The following is a 19,013-nucleotide window of genomic DNA, read 5'->3' on the forward strand; positions in this document are numbered from 1 at the left end:
TGTTAAGTGGTAGTACTGAACTTTGTTTACGTAGTTATCGCTTCCAACACCGGCCTGTGTACAATTCATAAGAATATTATATATCATAGAAAGATAAAGAGTACGTGTACTAAATTGATGATTTGGCTGCAGCTTTTGTTGATTTACTGATTGGTCGACTCATCTGCGTTGGTTCAGTGCTCATCGAGCCACATAATCACCTACTGGTAACTCGAGGCAAGTAGTTTTTCTCTTTTGTGTGTGTGGTGAGTGGTTTGTAATAACAGTAGCAAAAATAATGATTGTTTGACGTAGATAGGTATAGATGTAGAGATGCGGTAAAAGTTTCGCTAATAGTAATAATAATACTTGTTTGTGACCTTACACTAACTTATAAAATTATGCGAATATGGGAAGAGAATAGACGCGAGAATAATACGTAGGGAGGAAGAGAGTTCAGGGCTTAACATCCTGTCAACCACTAGGTCGTTAGAGCACAAACTACGATTGAGGTATGTAACAGAAGGCAACACATTGCGTCCTAACGGAGGAACCACTCTATGGTTTACCTAACCGACTTCGAGAAATTACTAACTGAATAGGCGGTTGATCAGATGAGTCACTATCCTATCGAATGCAAATCCAGTGTTTTACCACATCGGCGTATCACTGGGTGTGATAATAATACGGCACATAAACTGAAGAGAAACTGGTATAGGCATGGGTATTCAATTACAGAGATATGTAAACGGGCAGAATACGGCGCTGCTATCTGCAACGCCTATATAAGCAAATAGTGTCTGGCGCAGTTGTTAGAACTGTTACTGCTGCTAGAATGGCAGGTCGTCAAGATTTAAGTGAGTTTTAACGTGGTGTTCTAGTCGGTGCTCGAGGGTTAGGACACAGCATCTCCGAATTAGCGATGAAGTGGGATTTTCCTGTACCGTGAATACCAGGAATCCGGTAAAACATCAAATTTCTGACATCGCTGCGGCCGGGAAAAGATCCTGTAAGTACAGAACGAAGGAAGACTGATGAGAATCGTTCAACGTGACGGAGTTACAACCCTTCCGCAAATTGCAGCAAATTTCAGTGCTGAGCTATTTATAGGTGTCAGCGTGCGAACCATTACACGAAACATCATCGAATGGGCTTATGTAACCTTAATGACTGCATGACACAAAGCTTTACGCCTCTCCTGGACCCGGCAACACCGACATTGGGCTGATGATGACTGGAAATATGTTGCCTGCTCAAACGAGTCTCGTCTCAAATTGTATCGAGCGGATGGGTGTGTTCGGGTATGGAGAGAACCTTATGAATCCATGGACCCTGCACGTCCGCAGGGGACTGTTCAAGCTGGTGGAGACTCTGCAATGGTGTGGGGTGTGCGCAGTTCGGGTGATGTGGGACCTTTGATACGTCTGGATACGACTCTCACAGGTGACATGTACGTAAGCATCCTGTCTGCATCCATTCGTGTCAGTTGTGAATTTCGTCGGACATGGCCAATTCCAGCAGGACAATGCGACGCCACAGACGTCCAGAATGGCTACAGAGGTGACTCCTGGAACATTTTCCTAAGCTTAAACTTTTCCACAGGCCACCAAACTCCCCAGAGAAGTACATTACTGATCATATCTGGGATGCCTTGCAACATTCTGTTCAGAAGAAATCTCGTACGGATTTATGAACAGCCCTGCAGGATTCGTAGTGTCAGTTTCCTCCAGCAGGAAGTTATAAATGAACTAAAAATATAGGTATTTTAACCAAAAAGGCTAAAATCATAAAGATATAAAGGATAAAATAATATGAACCAAAATCAAACAATAAAGGAAAACTTATATTAGTAGAGTCCATGAAACGTCTTGTTGAGGAACTTCTGCGTGCTCGCTGGGGCTCTACACGATATTAGGCAGATGTACCAGTTTCTCTGGCTTTTTAGTGTATCAATTGTTCCATATTGGCCGCAAAAACTGATGTGGAAAACTGTAAATTTAACAGATATCTGCACTATAAGCGTATGGTGTCCAGCAGTAGACTCTAAATTACTGCAGATACCGGTATTAAGAGATAATGTGTTGAATTACCAACGTCGGAGAATAACAGAATAATATTGAAAGGCGGATGTGGAACGCTGTGCAATTTGACTGCAGTACTATCCGCAGTGGGTGTGCAAACAGAGGAAATTCCTTTGTTACGCTTCTCGAAAAATTTAAGACATCTCAAACCAAAAAAACAGGCAAGATATTACCAAACAGCCTCAATTCTTCGTTGGTCTAATAGTATCGAGAAACTGAGCTTGTTGAGTTTAAACGACTCCTTTCTCTTTATAGATACATGTCATCTCTCATCTCTCATCCTCTTAACATTCTTAATGAAATAGCCTCCCCATTGCCTTTTTCCTTAAACTTTTATTTGTTTCTCTGTTGTACTAGTTGCAACTGCAGAAGATTACAGGAAAATAAAGTATCATTTGACTTCCTAATAGAAGAAAAGATACCTAATAGAGAGCAGTAACGATGAAAGGAATATCCTGTCTTTTTGAAACGTCTACACAATTAAATTATTTTTTTAATAAAAGCATCGCTTTGATCACGAACAGTGAAAAGTAACTCGGCAGTTTCACCACAATTGTCTACGTCCTTACGAAAAGTGTTTGTAATATTCAAGAGAGCAGTTTAAAATTGAGGTACGTTTCTGCCAACGACTAGGAAAATTTCTTAAGCCATGGCACTGCTTATCTTTCAGAGTGTGAAACGGTTATAATATCCACATTATTCTCAGCAACCATTTCACGTAATCAACGGATAATTAGCCGTAACGAGCTTAAAGCTGTTATTTAATGCTTTCCTTCGAAGCTATAGATAACTATATAGGCAAAACTGAATAGAATGAGGTCCATGCAGACTTGTCTTCGACTATTACTTGACCTGAGAGATAAGACTTTTTAGAAACTGCCTCTATTGATCCATATGGAAAAATTTTTTACCAGGAAAACCTTACGAAACATAAAACAATATAATAGTAACTGTGTAGAAATTTCGTTAGTTGGGATTCGTAATTTTTTATCACACATCTAATTCCGTTTATTTAGTCCACGTGTTGCCTCCAGTTTAAGTAACTTAGGAATTTGACTTGACGGGAAGGATTTCAAAAACGATATGAGGAACTGATAGGTTTCACATTTAAAATGTTCTAGAGTGCACACCACTTTTTCAGTGCGAAGAAATAACTAGAAACTGAAATGGTAAAGTACTACGAAAGTTCCGTTGAGATTTAAATGGCTTAAAGAGAGATTTGCTGATATATAAACTTTTATTTCAATTTTAAATGAACTGTTTAAGATCTAGATACTTGTTCATGGAAGAGCTCGGTTCTTTTCAGCCAAATCGTAGCAAGCTTGGCGGACGACGGAGGGGTTCCCAACTAGAAATATTTGGTATATGATTAACAGCAGCAGTATTTTCCTTACATCCAAGGAAAAGATCCTAAATACTTTAGTAGAATCTGGTACATTTAATTTATTTATGGGCGCATATGTCGCAGAGACAAACATTACAAGCAAGGGGATGTACAATCGACTGAAACGGAAATAGGTAAGTAAGTGTCTCATTTTCCCACATTCTTCATCAGTGCACTTAGGACTCACGGTTTTCCAGTGATCACATGGCTTCTTAGAAAAACCCTCATAAAGGAGAGGTCAAGAGACTCGAAGTGTACGGACAGTACACGAGGAAACCTCACTGGAGTCGTAATACTACTGCAATATTTACAGTATCTTGTCTTTCAACTATGATTTCTGTGTGTTCTAAAGGCTTCCACTGATGTTTACACTATTAATTTATTAACTGAAATTAAATTACGTGCATTTATTGTTTTGTGGGACGAGCTTCTTAAGATACAATACCTTGAAACAGAACTTGAAATGTGCTTCTGTTTAGCAGAATTCATTTGAAATAAATATCTTTTTGTTTCCTATACATATTTTGTAACCGCAGTGCTGTTTTACTGATGATGAACCTTCACGAAATGCGAGTGCATTGTGGCAAGCCATAACGAGCTAATAATTGGTGGCTAACCGACGTTCATTCCAATTAATATTTATCTAATTGGCTTCAGCGTCAATAATTTCTTTTTCCTGTGGGGTACCATTTAATTGCTACTTTGAGTTGCTACATTCCCAAGAGTAGGATTCCGTTATGTGTTTTCGCTCTGTTACTCGATGACTACATGGGAAATCAAGCGAAACTGTCCAGCGCCAGCATCATCACCACGTTTAACGTTTTCTCCCTTCTCAGTAGTGTGAGTGAAAAATATTGAAAAATCAGTCTGTTCTCATCTTTTCGAAATGTTTACAAAGGTATCAAGAAAAGCGTATAGTTGAAATAATAGAAAAAAACAGTTGTTTCTAGATCTCGATGGATATATCGGTTTTCATATCCTTGTAATTGAAAACTATACTCGTTATATTATACTTGAGGCTGACAACTGGAGCCGTTCGCCTTGTATAACGACTCCATTTTATAAAGCTAATGATAGCAGATACACTATGTCTCGTTTTGTAGCGTAATAACGAGCCTGACCGTATATACGATAAAATTCTCTGGAGCAGAGAAGAAATTCTGTCAGTAAAATAGTGTGCCTTGCTGCCAGCGAAAGTTTGGATACACTGGTACTCTAGAAACAGATGCATTTACAACGGCAGCTAGGTTGGCCGTCTGGACTATTAATAAACTACCTACTAGCAACATAACAGGGCAGTGTTGTACTCAGTTTTGTACGAAGAGAGATTCAGACGTTTAGTCCCAAACTGGAAAGATACATGGTATGTGTTTCCGTAGATAATCGGTCTTGCCTTGAGAAAGCAAGAGACGTTTTGCACCGTCATGTCAGCTGTACTTTCTTAAACTTTCCAACGGATTTCGTTGTCACTTTTTACTGATCTCTCTATCACTTAGAAGCTTTTTTCCAAAATTTTCATTGGCTTACACTGCGAAACAAACGTTTCATTATACCAATTTTGATATGACTCTTAGCACATCGAGCAGTGTAACGAATGTAGTCCACGATTCTCCTTAATGATCGACGCTTCCATTAATCTAATGTATTTGTCCTTAGTCGACTCTCCCTCAGAAAATACAATGAGTTTTTTCCATTCTCACACACGATAGGCTGCCAAAACAAAATTAATCTCGATATTTCAAATCTGAAATTATTTTATTGTTTATCATTTCATTATATCTTAAATTTCTATCAACTATGAAAACAGTTCTTGCTTACTGCCAACTAAATAAGGAAGGAAAGCAATGTTGAATTGTTTTCATTTTTATCATAGCGCTGGATAACTCTAAGAGTGAAACCGATTTATTTTCAAACTTTTAACAGGCATACTTTCTTTGCCATCTGCGGTTAACATCCACTTAAGAGTCTACACATTCGTAACTACTATACGTGGTATAGTAGTCCATAAATCTCTTGACTGTCACCTGAACGTGACTAAGCACGGGAAAGTTGATTAGACACAAACTAAAATTTGTTAACGAATGTCAATATAGCATTTACTTTTTGTTATTACTATTATTCTCTACTAAAACACCAAAGCAGGATTATTGTTTCACCTTACTGCTTAAAAATAACGACTAAAGGCTCTCTTACTGTCCCTTAGAAGGATGTCAGTTTCATCACTGACGGTAAAAAGCTGATGCAGAAGGGTTTTGCATAGACGAAATTTATGGACTGAATAGCAGAATCATTCTACATCAAAAACAGCGAGGGACTTCTGACTCATATTTCGTCCAAACAAATAGTGACCAGGACTCAGAAAATATAGATGAGTTTTTGTTAATTCCTAGTCACCGAGATATAGGCACTAACTTTGCTTCTTTTTAAACTGACGTTTGATACCTTTGATCACGTGAGTAGTCTGTATGACTTCAGTTTGGGTCTGACCAAAAATAACGGATTAATAATACGCTGATTATGGACTGGTTAAATGACGCTCCACCCGGAATTTCAGCCCGGCATCCATTCTTCGGCAACAGTGGAGTACACATCAAATGTTATTCGTTAACGTTACAGGAGGCTGGAGTAAACATCCGTCCGGTGAGTCATTCATACGGAAGCACCCAGAGCATAAAAATGTCGTTCCCGCTCTGTTTCAAGTTATCATTATTTGCTATTCGGTGAGGACGTTGTACAGTGTAAAGTAAGAGTATTAATTTATTCACACTGCAGTTGTTTGACTACACACTTGCACAAGTGACCGCAATATTATTGCGGGGTTCTTGAGTAAATCAACTGTGATTTCATTCACTGAGATTTGCAATAGATTTAGAGGGGAGTAGATAGGGTTTCGATGTGAATTTTCTTGACAGACAACGATTAATTTGGGTGTGGTGTTTTACGTGATAACCTGTCGTACCAAGATATTTTTATTGTAATATGTGTTGACCTCAACTCGAAAATGATACTTCCTAAGGAAACTGGCTCTTCATTCTTCACTAAAAGCGGCGTATTGTGGTAATACTAAATTCTTTACGGTTTCCAAAAATGTTTTGTTGCGTTTTCACCCCTAAATTTCATTTTATTTTTACTCCTGTCTCCCCTCTTTAATCAACTTTTTCATACTCTCATTTTACCTGGCAAGATAAGAAACTGCAAGCGTCTCTCACATCTTACCAACCATACTTCGACAGTTTACATTGCGATATGCAGAGTATAAGAATAGTACATGATGATAATAATGATAATAATAATAATAGTAATAATAATAATAATGGTAATGATCATTACATTATTCATACTGCATGCAAGGTAGATAACAGTAATAACTGTAATGATCACTTACAAATGTATATAGCATATTTCAGTTTACATTCTGTTAAGCAATTCCTTCTCCACGTTTTTTACCGAATATGAGTCGTGACATCTAACAAAAATGTATGAAATCATTCCTGGAGGAATTAAGTGTGAGGAAGGAGTTGACTGTAATGTGAATGGCAAATAATAGGTATGACGAACAGATGCGATAGAAGGGAAGAAACAGAAACTGATATGGACGAGTTAAGCCCTTAGTGTTGGCAATATGACAGGAATACTGGTACCTGTTGTGCAGAACAAACACAGTTGGGATGGATATGCGGAGACTGAAGTAATTAACAACAGATAAACTTAAACTTGTTCGTCTATGCAGTTTGTAGAAGACGTAGGTTACTGGGTATATTGTTTGGTGTCGTATGAATGGTATGGAGGATATGGACGGAGGTTTCCTGCTAAAACTCAGATTCTGGAGATGTAGTAACGTATAGTCTTTGCTAAATGATATCCTTTGCCTGCAATCGTTCTAAGTCTTCCTCACTTTTGGCTAGGGTTACTATCTGTCGAACAAACCACAAAGAACTACCACAGTCCTCAGAGACAGGTAGTAAATGCATTGCTTCATTCAATTTCGGTTCGTATGTAGTCGTTCAATGGCATAGTAGAGCGTGTAACTTTTAGATATTATTTTCCAGTCTTTTCTAAAAATGAAAACTGCGGTAGCGGAAACTGCGTAAAGACTTTGGTGTGTGAATGAATTTTCCCCGCTGAAATAAAACGTCTACTGGCAAGTTCCTCGGATGGACGTTTTTCGCGCTGCCCGACTTCATTAACGTCGCATAGGACGGCTTTAAAGAGGAACGCAGGACGAGCCAAAGGAAGTGAGCCCCTCAGCAAAGTGGTCTCGGTAATCTGGCGCGCCTAAGCTTCTTGCGGTCACCTCTGTAGGCAGCCCCACCGCGCACCACCGACCGCGCTTCCCATCATGCCTCGCGGCAGCCTCCTGTACGGCGTGTAGCGCTTCAGGAACTCGGCCAACACACGATATGGTACTTCACGAACAGGCGGGACTCAACGCTTTTGATAGAAAAAACATGATTGACAAAGCAAAATGTTAGAATTTTTTAAAAAATAATCGCAAAACTTATGCTCATTACACGTCAAAGCGACAGCAGTACGATATAAGTCAGAAACTTTTTTCTGTATTATAAAATCGTCTTATGTAACTCAAAAGGCTAGAATAAAGTTGATAACAACTGGTTTTTGTGTCATACCAAGTAGAGGGCATTTCATGTATTTTTCTTCTTTTAATTTCAATGTGCCTTCTAAAAGGTCTTCAAAAGCCTGCGCCATGCTCGATGACGTGTTTCATCCTAGGTTATCGTTACATTCTGACAAACAAAACATTACAAGAAGAAGAAAACTTCTAGTTCCATACAAAGATCACCATTTATAAATGCGAGATATACCACTTTTTAAAATAGCCACAACGAATTTTCCAGTGTGAAAAGAGTGATAGAGATTAAGGCTGTGTGGTGGATGGAGACTCGAACTCAAACTTTTACTTTATACTAATTTTTGATACACGGTACTACATCAAAGCTACGAATGCTACCAGGTACTATGAACAGTTGTTTGAGAAGTTAATGCATCCACCTACCTTTACGAAATTAAATGTCTGACCAATAAGTAGCGGTAGATGCAATAATTCTTTCCGCAATAACTGTTCATCAACTATGATATTGAATTTGTGGAATTCATTAGTGCTATGTAACTACGTTGACCAGTACAAACCACAGCATCAAATTTCCTAAGCTCTACTGCCATATTAAATCGCATGGTTTAAGTAAAGAAGAAAGATGAAATCTTTTTCAGCACCGATTTACGAACACTGAATGTCAGTAATACGATGTATGCTAGTGACTGTGAAAGGAATGTGTAACAGACAGCTGTGATAAAATACAAAACAATAGCTAACATAGAAAACAAACAGTTATTCTGCGTATCATAATTCAGCCCAAGTAGTCGTTTGCAGTTACCGGTTTATTAACCATTGACGTAACGCCGCGTTTTGGCTAGAATTTGTATCAGAAGATGAAGGGTATTGCATTATGAATATAAAATTAATATCATATAGAATTCGGTGGAGAGGGCAATGAATTAAGAAATATACTTACGAAAATGGAAAAAAATGCTGGAAATACGAAGAAATGTAGGGATATTATATATTAAATACCGTAAAGCAACCGTTAAAGGCAAGGCGAAAATGCCAAGCCAGACTAGTCATGATAAAACACAAAGCGCATACCTATCAATAATAGATACTACCAGTGTCAAAATTTTCAGCACTCGAACGAAACAATGCGACGTTAAACTGCAGCATTCAACATATCTGCTACAATCAGAAGACGTTCAGTAGTTCAGCGCTAATCGATAAAAAACTAGTCTTATACTGCAGCACAAAACATGTAGTTACACAATACGGCGTATTAAACTATTCTGTTTGTGAATGTCTTCCAATCGATGTTAAAGACAGAGTAAGAATATTTTTAATCGAAAGAACTGGAAACAAAATGAGTGTAAGAAAGACAGAAATGAAGTTCAGATTAAATAGAAACCTAATTTCATCGATTAAGGCAATCCAACAATAAAAATAAGTTTTGAAACTAACAGTGGAAGAGGTGTATAAGCCATTTCATGATACGATCATTGCGAGAGGACGACGATATTTCAGTACTAATAATTAATGGGGAAGAAAAAATAACAGGAAAAAGAATTTGCAAACTATTTTCCAGAAAGTCAACAGAATGAGATATTACTAAATGAAAAATATGCTGTAATTACACATCCAAGGAAGGAAATCTATAAGGTATGAACGAACTAGAGGCCTATCACCATCTTGTGTGCAAGGTATTTGCTAAGGAAAAAATACTGGGTATTGATTAAGCAGCTGGAAGAAAGGGGCGGCAGAAGATAATACAGTGCAATGGACTACTTGCAAACCATGAACGAAATTATGCAGGCAGGGAAGAATGCTAATTATCTGTTTGTTTGAGATCCATAGATACTGTAAAAGCTTTTAATTCAGTTTCAACAAGATCTACAATATGGCACCTAGAGGAACATCGCATTGATGTACCGTTTAATATACTGTAATGTATGTACGTCAATAGTACAACTTCTGTCAGACTAAAACGGTCTTAAATTATCCACCCCGACCGATTAACTACCACGATTGTTTTCAACTGGTTTAGTACAGTTTTAGATTTTAGTTACTTAACATGGTCTCCAGTAGCTCTGATTGTAAGTAACAAATATGAATAATATTCAATAATATTTTCCGAGTTTGTGACCGTATTGTCTGTATATAAAACTACCGACGTTTCGGTGCCTGTTGAAAGTGACTTTCTTCAAGGTGTTTTTGAAGAAAGTCGCTTGCAACATTTTTATTTACTGAATGCGACAACGGCCGCGGAGGCCTACGGTTATAAATATGAGTAAAATCAGTATCCGCCCGCAAGCCGTATATAAAAAAAATAAGTAAAATACACAAGATATTATAATTGCTGCTGTAGTGATAATTGCTGTTAATTAACTGTTCGGTACGAAATGTAAACTTCTGGGCGAATTTTCCAAACAAGTTTTCTCCAATTATTATGCACAGAACAAAACACTATACTTTTGCTGACGTGTGTGGGCAGATCAATGTAATTAATGTTCAGGACGATCGTAATGACCAAACGCTAATTACTCTACGGGCTGGTAGCACACGTTAGTACTCTCACTGGAGTTAAATGATTTGCAGTACTAACTAGTTCTTGAATAGAACACTTAATAGTAGCAGAACTGTACGAAGTCCCAACACAATGTAGCTTTCAGAGAATCCAATTGTTTCAGAGCAGATTTTGATTAAAACTATTAAGGTTTAATCAGTCAATATCGCTTGTAATTATAATCACAATTATGTAGATTATAGTGCGGTATGGCAACTAAAACTGCTGGTATAACTATTACACAATTTACTGTTACCAGTGCCACTTTGTGTTAAATGTTTGTAAAATTCCGGTAGCGGGAGAAATGTATATGCTGGAAATGTAATTCATACATCAATGGCTAGTTATCATATTGAGGCATATTCTTTACATGTGCTTGCACTTTAGTGTTCTGTTAGGGGTGTAGTACACATTAGGTTTGTCCCAACTTGTAATGCTGTAGAGCACTAGGGTTCACAATCTCAGTTTCGGCCTCAAATATCATGTAAATCGTTTGGTTTGTTGCTTCACTGAGCTTCGGTATAATATCGCTATTCGAACTGGATATCTGTTGATTCTATTCAGTCCTATGAATCTGAGGCAACCTGAATCTTCACGCTTGTAGTTTCTTCTTTCTTCTACTGATTTCTTCAGTTCTTGCGGTTCCTTATCTGCGTCGATCCCAAAAGTAAGCTTTTCTTCTTTTCAGTTTTATCCAACTGTAACAACAATGGGCAACAATCTTCTTAGAGTACGTTCCATGTTAGACTCACCTCTCCTCGTAAATAGCAGCTTACCCTTATTCAAAATTGCTGCTTCTGAGTTCTTCCAAAGTTCTCTTCCTTCCAACACTCACAAAACTATTCTTTCTTCACTATCTAGCAAAACTTTTCTCCGATTTACACCGCACTCGTGACCGATGTGTCTAAACGCCTCCGAACCCCACCTTGAACTAACATTCTTCCAAGCTTCACTTTCCGACCAACACTACTCAGAAACACCTCTCTTTACAAAAATGCCTACATTTTCTACCACTAATTCGACTCCTGAAGACCGCCCGTCTTAGCAAGTCCTCCCTGAACTAAATTGCTCACCAACTGTCTCTTTTTTCGTCCAAAAGAGTTTTACACAGATATCATTTTACCTCTCAGCCGAAACTTCTAGAAATTCATAGACACTATATACATGTAAATTGAGAATAATTTACAATTTAAAATGACAGTATTAATTTACTTAGCAATTTCATAGCACATATTTACGTACATAAGACAACTCAAGACTAAAGAAAATTTAAGATGAATAAAACAAATAATAATGTATTCTAGAGGATACCACACATATGGGGGAATCTGTTGCACAAACATTAAAAGGGACTAAAATACGCTTGTCTCAAGTCTTCATTTGATAGTGAGAAATTCAGAGTTACGCCAATTATTATGAATCGTTAAAGCTCCTGCAAAAAATTTCAAAGACCTAAATTTGTTAAGAACCAACAGGATTAATAATCATAGAACACTCGAGATAAGTAATAAAGTACAAGCATGTTCAACAACACAACTAAGAAATAGTACGTAACATGAACACAGAGGAAGACTACAAGCGAAATTACACACAACAATCGATACCATAGCTTAATAAAAGTAAAAAGACATCACAATTAATCGACGGCTATCTATTGACACGGCAATATTTTCATTCAAAGCCCGTAGCATATGCTGCAAAACCAATATAACTATACGCACTGCAAGGAACCGTCATTTTGGAAATCACCTGCTGTCTTCATTTCCTCAGTTTCTGTTATGACATGAGCTCTTGTCCATTTAACTACCGTGGTATTAAAGAGAATATAGATTGCTATAGAATATTCTGCATTATCGAGGTAAGCCAGGGTAGATTTCAGCAGCTGTCGTATTCCGTCTGACTGTTACCTGCAGTGTTACCTGTAATACCGTTCATGCTCACACTGTATTTTGCACGTTCCTCCTTTGAAGGCATTACAGTTGGCAGAAAGGGCATACTGCAGCTACTGAGAAACAGATAACTGAGTCTGGGAAGGATATGAAATTCTTAATATTCAGCAAATGATGACAGAAACGTGTACTTCGTACTGGATATCAGTGGGAAGCATCGGGGTCCATTGTGCCCTTACTCGCTTAGCTACCACCCACAAATCACCTACACTAGTCGGAGCTGAAAACATTTCGTTCAATGGTGTTGCAAGTGTAGCTCAGTACCTCTGAGGTTTGACGGTATGTGTTTGTGTGAGGGGGTGGAGGGGCGCGATGGGGAGGAGAATCGCTGTAGGTTGCGTTCGAAGAGGAGCCGTGAGTTCTCAGTCAAAACATTCTGAGCAGATTGAGTAACGATGACTTACACGTTGACTATCGAAAGCAACAGGCGCCAATAGCGCCAATGCCACATTTAACAAATCCTCGCCCTGGAATGTGGTCAGTCACAGGCCAATCAGCATATCTTTCTCGGTAGATTGTCCTAGAATTTCTCATGTGACGTCAGCCGGTGATGGACAAATCAGAGTGTAGTTTAACAGTTCTGAATTTCCCGAGGCCAAACTACATTCTAAGACTTGTACTTCTCTGCCATAAATTGTGATGTCTCAGCAAACACTTGAAACAGTTGCCTTCGTCATCTCAAGAGGCGAGTCATGCCACAGGCAGCTAACTCAGACTTAGTGAAAAGGACCAGTAGATTCCGTGAGTTTCCGTCGGTGGCCACAACATACGCGAAAGTCAACACAAAGCTTCGGGCACCCACGTCACTACCTGTCGAATTCGAAGCAGTGTGTGGAAGCTGTGCACTTTTCGCATATTCAAAGACAGGAACTATTAGCCCCCTTTACCGACGACCACTGAAATCTTATACACGACATTTCCCTGTAAGAAACAAACGTAATGAGACTTTAAACAGATGCACCAAACTGTTCTGCCTATCGCAAGTCGCGACAAGGGGCAAATAAATTTAGTATAAATGGAACGAGTCTAGTTAGATGGCTTGTAACGTTCCAACTGGCGACAGCTTATGTTACACGTACATCTAGTAACGCTCGTACTCCATGGTCCTCTGGGCACTTAGATATCTGATGATGGAAATAAACGCACCAAGTCAGCAGTTTAAGTAATAAAGTCATTTTTAACCGCTTTATGACTTTCCTGAAGCGACCTATTCAGCTGCAATACATTGTCTGTTAACCATGATCACCTGCCTCCTAGGAGGTTTTTTGTCTCCACTGTGTTATAAATCAAGCTTTAACCATTTAGGCTGTTTAGTTACCCTCTATCTTTTCACCCTTCCATACGACGTGTTTTCTCCAAAGACTGAATGACTTTGTTCGTAGAAGGTTGCATTTATGCCATTCAGGGAATATTTTCACCTCAAAAACCATCTAGTCGTCGTTCTGAGAATGACTGCGCGGTTTCTTCATACGATGATACAAGAAGAAAGCTTGGGTACAGCGGCAAAAAATAGGGGGGAGAAGGTAGGCAAAGTTTAGTAGCCAAATGGAGGAGCTTATGTGTGTCCCGCGCAGAATAAGCTGGGGCGTTATCGTGGAGTGAAAACAGCCAGTTGGACAGCTTCCCTCGACGCCTCTGCTTCACAGCTTCCTGTCAGACTGCGGTAGTATACGCCTGTGACAATGTGACCGGTTTTCACCACACCATGGCACTCAAAAAACACGTAGTCACGCTACCCGATGTTACTTGGTTTTTCGCCATGTTCGCTTGCTTTGCTCATTTGTCTTGGTGTCAGTGATACCCTCACCATACCCTCACCACTAGTCGAAGGTGATTCTGCGGCTAAATGAGACCTCTGGATTGGCCTCGCCGGGCTTTTTGAATGGGTTTGAGACGTCGTACAAAATGGTAAAAGCTGATCCATGATTGGTTTTCACTTTTTTTTTACGATAACCTCTATTGTAATACGTCGGCTTCCAAGCCCCAGGACGTCCAGTCCTCTTGTAATTGCCGATTGAAGATGACGAGCGTGTCAGTCATGCAGTGAAAACATGACTACACCTACAGGACAAGCTTCTACCATCAAGGAATACATGCTCTTCAACAACGTTGGCGTACGGCCATAGAATGTGATGGAGATTATGTAGCTGAATGTCTGCGATGCTTAAGCGACGGAATAATCCTTAAGCCATCAATAAGAGTCACGTTTCTGGTGGAACTGCGATACTTCGAAACTTTTGTCACTAAGTTCAATAAGAATGGATTTCACCAACATTAGTCATGTGAAACCCATCTTGCTATCTTATCACATGATCTTCTGAACAAGAAAGTCATTTAAATGTAAAATTTTTTGTATTCCTAAATAAATTTGCCTTAGTGCCACACGTATGGTAATTCTCAAAATTACAAGCCTAGGGCATGAAGTTAAATTTGACAGGATTGAGGGTGTCATGGTAGTGAGTACACAGCATGTTATGGGTAGAGAGTCATGTAAGCGGAAGTAGTTTCTGGCGTGCCCGAGTGAAGCATACTGGCACATCTGCCGCACATGTTGTATAGTAGTGACCTCCTGGCAGAAACATTAATAATAACCTCATCGTTTTGCAGTTTATTCAGTTATTTATATTGAGGCTCTGTCTCATAAAAAGCTGCATAAGTTATTAGTGAGATCTTCATAAGATTTCAAAGTGGTGCGAAGATTACCAACTGGCTTCAAATGTACGTAACTGTAAAACTGTACAAGAAAATAATATATGTTGTCTCCTTTGACTATAATAGCAATACTGAAATCACTCAATTCTTACAAATATGTGGTATACCACATTTTAGAGATACGAAACGGCACGATCACGTAAGCTCAGTCCTTCGGTAAAGCAATTGGCAGGTCTCGGTATATTGATTGGATACTGGAAAAAAATAAATTTCGTGAGAAGATTCCGCTGCAACAAGAAGCGGCTTTGTTTTAACTACGTCCACCCAAAATCTACCCCCAACATTCTCACTGCATTCTTTTCAATTTAAGATATCCGTAATTGACATTCCTAGGTATTTAGCTGAATTTCGACTAATTTATCGTGTAACCGAATTTTAACGCATTCTTTTTAGCACTCAAGTGAATGATCTCACACTTTCTATTATTTAGGGTCAATTGCCAATCTCCGCGCTGTATATATATCTTTTGCAAATCGTTTTGAAATTTGTTGTGATCTTCTGATGACATTACTTAACGATAAACGATAGCATCATTTGCAAAAAAACTGAGACGGCTGCTCAGATTGTCTCCTAAATCGTTCATATAAGTAAAGAACAGAAGAGGACGCATAGCACTACCTCGGGGAAGACCAGATATCATTTCTGTTTAATTCGATAACTTTCTATCAGTTACTACGTACTGTGACCACTCTGGCAGGAAACCACGAATCCAGTCACATAATTGAGACGGTATCCCATAAGCAAGCAATTTGACTACTACTTGCTCGTGAGGTACAATGTCAAAAGCCTTTTGGAAACCTAGAAATAGAGAATCAGTCTGAAATCCCTTGTCAATTGCACTAAACACTTCGTGTACTTAAAGAGTTAGCCATGTTTCACAAGAACGATGTTTCCTAAATCCGTGTTGACTGGGTGTCTTCGAGGTAATTCATAGTCTTCCAAGACAATATGTGTTCCAAAATCCTGCTGCATATCGCCGTTAATGATATTGGTCTGTACTTTAGTGGGTTGCTTCTACTGCCTTTCTTGAATATTGGTGTAACTTGTGCAACTTTCCAGTTTTTGAGTGCGGATCTTTTGTCGAGCAAGCGGTTGTATATGATAGGTAAGTATGGAGATATTGCATCAGCATACTCTGAAAACAAACCTAATTGGTATACAGCCTGGACCGGAGGACGTGCTTCTGTTAAGTGATTTTAGTTGATTCACTTTTCCGAGGATATCACGTCTGGTTGCTAGTGAATGCTCGTCTGCTTTTTATTGGGACGATTTTGGGAAACAGCAGCTCATTAATTAGAGAGACAGCGTATAGAACGCTCGAGCGACTCTTTCTTGAGTATTGTTCGAGTTTTCGGATCCCCAAAAGGTCGAATTGAAGAAAGACTTCGAAGCAATTCAGAAGCGTGCAGCTAGATTCGTTACCGATTAGATCAGCACGCAAGTGTTATAAACATGCTTGTTGAACTCAAATGTGTAAAACTTGAGAGAACTCGACGCTCTTTCCGCGAGGCACCATTGCAGTAATTTAGAGGAACGGCGGTGGCTTGTAAAACACGTATGTAGATATAGATATTCGCAAACAATCCTGTTTTCGAAACCAAGCATTCAGTGAGGAATCAGCGAGTATATAACAACCCCCTACGCATCACTCACATTCGGCTCGCGCAGGAAAGATCAGTTTAATTAGAGTTCGCACAGAGGCGCTTAAGCAGCAATTCTTTCCATGCTTCATAAAAGCGAATGACACGGGAAACGTCCTAGCAATGTTATTAAAGCCTTTGCAATACAAAATGGTTTACAAAGTGTATATACGTGTTTACTGAAGGCTTTCTTTGAAGCCCTAAGTGAGTAATCTGCCAATTTACAGGCAACACAGCGGACGAACTGAGCTCAAGTGAAATCGCAGTTCTTTCAGATCCAGCTCTTCCTATGAGCAGCGTGGCATTGCATCTGCGTTTAAATAAAATGTCATTCGAATGACCAGCGCACAGGTTGCTCTGTGTCCTGCTGGTCAGTTCAGTTATTCTGTCAAAAAATTTTCTTTTACGGTTATAATCCCCCACTGTGGTCCGAAATAAATCAGCGGTATTCGCTGTGCGGCGTCAGCTCAGGTATTGTTTGAGTAAAGCCTACCGGTGGTCATATGGAAAATACCTTTCGATTTAATGCTGGGTATCCAGCCCATAAATTACACAGATTTTTCGTAGCAAACCCCGAGATTTTTGTTTCAGTCTGGCGCCGTTATTAAATAACTTCGCTGTCGGTCCGGCAACAATTTCCAAAATGTTCGAGGAAGACAGACGCAGAAAAATTCGTTCTCATTTGATAGCAGTCTGGTCGTGACAGCAGTGAGACGTAAATCACAAGAGCAATGGTTTACAGGCGGTGATCACAGACTGACATATTTTCAACAGCGCCTGACCCGAGGTCGAAATAAATTACTGAGTTCAATTCCGAAAAATGTGTTAAAGGGTAGCACCCCAATATGAATGTTATAACAAATCGAGTAGGATAGATTTAACTGGAATCGTTAATTATAGTTTTTCTACATTGCTTTTCGCAAAAATATGCAGTGGAGTAGAAGATGTCTCGCTGTAGACGATTTAGGTCGCTTCTGCAGTAACATACTCTGCTGTTTACATTACGTGGCGTGAAGTTATCCAACATTAACATTATTCATTACTTAATGACAAAGGAGCGGCGTCTTTGTAGACATTTCCATTCTATCATCCTCTCTCGCCAAGTGATATGACGGCTGCTTATCCTCAATGAGATATCTAACAGTAGCGCATAAGTAATTCACAATCCCGGCTCATCCTTGTTGAGTGTAGTGCGATGGATAAGCTTTGTGGCACTATATTATCTTTCATTTCCACTCCTATCATAGAGTCAGAGTGTGAGAAAACCATCTCTTAGCTTTGCTAAGGTGTGCCACTAGTCTAATCTTCTCTAGACGGTATATGTAGCAAAACAATGATCGCTGGGCCAGCCGGGATGGCCGAGTGGTTCTAGGCGCTTCAGTCTGGAACCGCGCGACCGCTACGGTCGCAGGTTCGAATTGTGCCTCGGGCATGTGTGTGTGATGTCCTTAAGTTAGTTAGGTTTAAATAGTTATAAGTTCTAGGGGACTGATGACATCAGATGATAAGTACCATTATGCTCAGAGCAATTTGAACCTTTTTTATGATCGCTGGAAACCTATCCTTGAGTTTTTAGAAAAAGGTTTTTGCGAAATATTCGACCTTTTCTCACAATGTCTACCAGCTTTAATCATTCATTCTTTATAATACACTCTACCGGTAGGTGAACAAACCGGTGATCATTTGCTCTGCCGTTCATTCTATCTATTCGATTTCCCACGTTAGTCCGAACTGATACGGTTCACACACATGAACTTGAAAAAAATAGCGCAGATGCCTTCAGTAGCAAGTAAACGTACATTCTGAACTAACAGGTGCACTTCGCCCTCAGGGTAATTTTGTCATTATGGTGTTTGAAACAGTAGGGAACCTAGGCAGAGGGGAAGTGGCAAAAATTACGCTACGATTCAAGAACTAAACATCGGGGGACTAGGTGACATCTTTGTAGTCATACGTATTTAGTCAAAATTAGTGACATGTCAATAAATCTACTTCTTCAAAAGCGCCAAAAGGAATTTAAAAACAATTAGCAATCAATTACAATTTTTCCCAACTAAGCCTCAAAATCAACTCTTCTAAATTACAAGCATAAATGAGTATTTTTACATACACGTGTAGGAGTACGTTCAACCAGCTATTAT

The sequence above is a fragment of the Schistocerca gregaria genome, chromosome 1, assembly GCF_023897955.1.
Source record: "Schistocerca gregaria isolate iqSchGreg1 chromosome 1, iqSchGreg1.2, whole genome shotgun sequence".
NCBI lineage: Eukaryota > Metazoa > Arthropoda > Insecta > Orthoptera > Acrididae > Schistocerca > Schistocerca gregaria.